Source organism: Myotis lucifugus, unplaced genomic scaffold (assembly GCF_000147115.1).
Source record: "Myotis lucifugus unplaced genomic scaffold, Myoluc2.0 scaffold_25, whole genome shotgun sequence".
Lineage (NCBI taxonomy): Eukaryota > Metazoa > Chordata > Mammalia > Chiroptera > Vespertilionidae > Myotis > Myotis lucifugus.
This window is the reverse complement of record NW_005871073.1, coordinates 2343169-2347566: the sequence shown is the minus strand read 5'-3', so window position 1 is coordinate 2347566 and position 4398 is coordinate 2343169.

The window sequence follows — 4398 nt, the reverse complement described above, 5'->3', positions numbered from 1 at the left end:
AAAGACAGTCAATTACTTACAAGGGAGTACCCATACAACTGTCAGCTGATTTCTCAACTGAAACTATGCAGGCCAGAAGGGAGTGGCAAGAATTATTCAAAGTGATGAATAGCAAGAACCTACAACCTAGATTACTTTACCCAGGAAAGCTATCATTTAGAATTGAAGGTCAGATTAAAGAGCTTCACAGATAAGGAAAAGCTAAAGGAGTACATTACCACCAAACCAGTATTATATGAAATGCTAAAAGGTATCCTTTAAGAAGAGGAGGAAGAAGAAAAAGGTAAAGATACAAATTATGAACAACAAATACACATCTATCAATAAGTGAATCTAAAAATCAAGTGAATAAATAATCTGATGAACAGAATAAACTGGTGATTATAATAGAATCAGGGGCATAGAAAGGGAGTGGACTGACTATTCTTGGGGGGGAAAGGGGTGTGGGGAATGCTGGAAGAGACTGGGCAATAATCGTGCACCTATGGATGAGGACAGTGGGAGGGGGAGTGAGGGCCGAGGGTGGTGTGGGAACTGGGTGGAGGGGAACTATGGGGGGAAAAAGGATGAAAAACTGTAATAATATGAACAATAAAGATTTAATTTTTAAAAAAAGTAAATAAATTGTATGTGAACATGATACAGAAAAGTGGAGTTTCATAGCTAGGAAATGGTGGAGCAGTATTTGAACTCAAGTAGTTTAAGTCTAGAGCCTATATTCTTAATAATCACATTACTTATAAGTTCTATTTAACAAACATTTGCTGAGTGATCACTGTGTGTCCAGGCACTTGCACAGTGCCAGAGATTTAAAGATAAATAGATAGCTGATCCGGTAGTGCAGCCCAAACAGTCCCCAGGCGACACTGATGCTGCTGGTCAGGGAGATGCTCTTGAGAACTCTTTGGATACATCTTTTAAGGAGGATACTATATGCCACCTTTGTTTGTTCAGGAAGGATTTATCTTATGTAGTCATCAAGAATATGGATCACCTCAAAAGAGACAAAATGGTGGCCAAATAGGTAGATGTGTCCTGTGCCTTCTCATGGAGCAGATAGAAGAAACAACTAAATTGAATAACATCCACCCAGAATTGGTGAATTAAACACAGCTTGTGAGATAATACATGGCTGTAAAGGACAGAGGACACCTAGAGAACAAGAGTGAGCTTCATAACCCCCTGAGAGGAGACTCCATCCATGAAAGAGACAATAACACTCAAGACCCAACTACACCAAGAGACCCAAAAATCCTTAGAATACCCAGCCCAGAAGACCTGAGAGATTACACCATTGGGTCCCACAAAACATCTACTATACGAGACAAACTCAAAAAAATCTGGATGACAAAGAAGTTTGATCTAATAGATAGAAACAATTACAAAGGAACAGCAAAAATGGGGAGACAAAGAAATAGCCCCCATACGAAAGAAAAGGAGGAATGACCAGAAAAGGAAGTAAATGAAATGGAGGCAAGCAATTTGTCAGAGAAAGAATTCAGAGCAATGGTCATAAGGATGCTGAAAATGATGGAAGACAAATTCAACAATGTGTAAGAATCAAGAGGAAATAAAGAAGAACCAGGAGCAAATGAAGAATGACATAGCAGCAATAAAGAACATAATAGAAAGCATCAACAGTAGACTAGAAGAAGCTGAGGACTGCATCAGTGAGCTAGAAGACAAGGTAGAAAAAAATACCCAAGTAGCAACTGGAAAAAACAACAACTTAAAAAGCAGAAGAGCCCAAGGGAGCTCTGGACAACATGAAATGAAACAACATCTGCATAATAGGGTGCCAGAAGGAGAGGAAACTAAGCAAGGAATAGAAAACCTGTTTAAAGAAATATGACAGAAAACTTCCCTGATATTAGGAAGAAAAAACTCACACAAGTCCAAGAAGCACAGAATCCCAAACAAGATTAACCCAAAAAGACTGATACCAAGACACATCATAATTAAATTGGCAAACACCAATGACAAAGTAAGAATCTTTAAAGGCTGCCAGAGAAATACAGAAAGTTAACCTTTAAGGGGTCTCTCATTAGACTATCAATGGATTTCTCAACAGAAACACATCAGGCCAGAAGGGAATGGAATGAAAAATATAAAGTGATGCAAAGGGAATCCAAGAATACTATACCCAGGCAGGCTATCATTCAAAATTGAAGGTGAAATCAGGAGCCTCACAGACAAAAAAGGGCTAAGAGAGTTTATTACCACCAAGCCAGCAATGCAAGAAATGCTAAAGGGACTGCTGTAAAAAGAAGAAATAGGAAGGGAAGAAGGAAGACAGGCTTAAAGAATAAAAATGACACAAACAAGTATCTTATCAATAATAAACATAAATGGATTAAATGCTCCAATCAAAAGACATAGGGTAGTTGAATGGATAAGAAAACATGAACCATACATCTGCTCTCTACAAGAGACCCACCTCAGAACAAAGGACTTACACAGACTGATAGTGAAGGGATGGTAAAAAATTTTTCAGGCAAATGGAAATGAAAAAAGAGCTGGAGTAGCAATACTTATATCTGACAAAATAGACCTCAAAGTTAAGGCCATAACAAGAGATGAGGAAGGCCACTTCATGATATTAAAGGGAGCAATTCAACAAGAGGATATAATTCTGGTAAACATATATGGACTCAATAGAGGAGCACCCAAATACATAAAAAATCTGGAAGATACCAAGGGAGAGATTGACAGCAATATAATCATAGCAGGGGACTTTAATACCCCATTGACACCACTGGATAAATCCTCTAAACAAAAAATCAGCAAAGAAACAGCAATCCTAAACGACTTACTAGATCAGATAGAATTAATTGACATCTTCAGAACATTTCACCCCAAAGCTACAGAATGTACATTCTTCTCAAGTGCACACTGGACATTTTCAAAGACAGTCCACATATTGGGACATAGGCAAAGTCTCTTCAAATTCAAGAAAATAGAAATCATATCAAGCATTTTCTCAGATAATAGTGGCATAAATTAGAAATCAACTACAATAAAAACAAAAAAATCAAACACTTGAAGGCTAAATAGCATGCTATTAAACAATGATTGTGTTACCAAAGAGATCAAAGAAGAAATAAAAATCATCTGGGTAACAAATGACAATGAAAACACAGCAATCCAAAATCTATGGGACACAGTGAAAGCTGTCTTGAGAGGGAAGTTCATAACTCTACGGGCCTACCTCAAAAAACAAGAAAAAATGGTAATAAATTATCTAACCCTGAAACTTAGAGAATTAGGAAGAGAGCAATAAGAAAAAGCCCAGAGTAAGCAGAAGGAAGGAAATAATAAAGATCAGAGTGGAAATAAATGACATAGAGACCAACCCTCCCCCCAAAAAAACAAAACAAAACAAAAATGAAGAAAGATCAATAAAACCAAGAGCTGGTTCTTTGAAAGGATAAACAAGATTTATGAACCTCTAGCTAGGCTCACAATGAAACAGAGAGAGAGGATCCAAATAAACAAAATCAGAAATGAAAGTGGTGAAATAACAACCGACCCCACAGAAATACAAAAGATTGTAAAAAAAATACTACAAACAACTGTACTCCAACAAACTGGACAACCTAGATGAAATAGACATATTCTTCAAAAAAAAATACAAACTTCCAAAACTCAAGAAGAATAAAAAAATCTGAATAGGTTGATAACTACTGATGAAATTGAAGCAGTCATTAAAAATGTTCCAGCAAATAAAAGCCCTGGTCTGGACAGCTTTACAGGGGAGTTCTACCAAACATTCAAAGAAGAATTAAAACCTATCCTTTTCAGACTATTCTAAAAAATTTAAGAGGAAGGCACACTTCCAAGCTCTTTCTAGGAGACAGAATTACCCTAATTCCAAAACCACATAAAGACACCACAAAGAAAGAATTACAGGCTAGTATTTCTGATGAATGCTAAAATCTTCAACAAAATTCTAGGAAATCGGATTCAGCATTTCATTAGAAAGATCATACACCATGAGCAAGTGGGATTTATTCCAGGGATGCAAGGATGGTACAATATCCACAAATCAATAAAAGTGATACATCACATAAACAAATTGAAAGACAAAAATCACATAATCATATAAATCACTGCAGAAAAAGCATTTGACAAAATTTGACACCCTTTCTTGATAAAAATTCTCAGCAGAGTGGGAATAGAGGGATCATACCTCAACATAATAAAAGCCTTATATGACAAACCTACAGCCAACATTATACTCAATGGGCAAAAACTAGAACCATTTCCCCTAAGAACAGGAACAAGACAGGGATGCCCACTTTTACTACTCCTGTTTGACATAGTTCTGGAAATGCTAGCCATAGTGCTCAGACAAGAAGAAGAAATAAAAGGTATCCAAGTTGGAAACGAAGAAGTAAA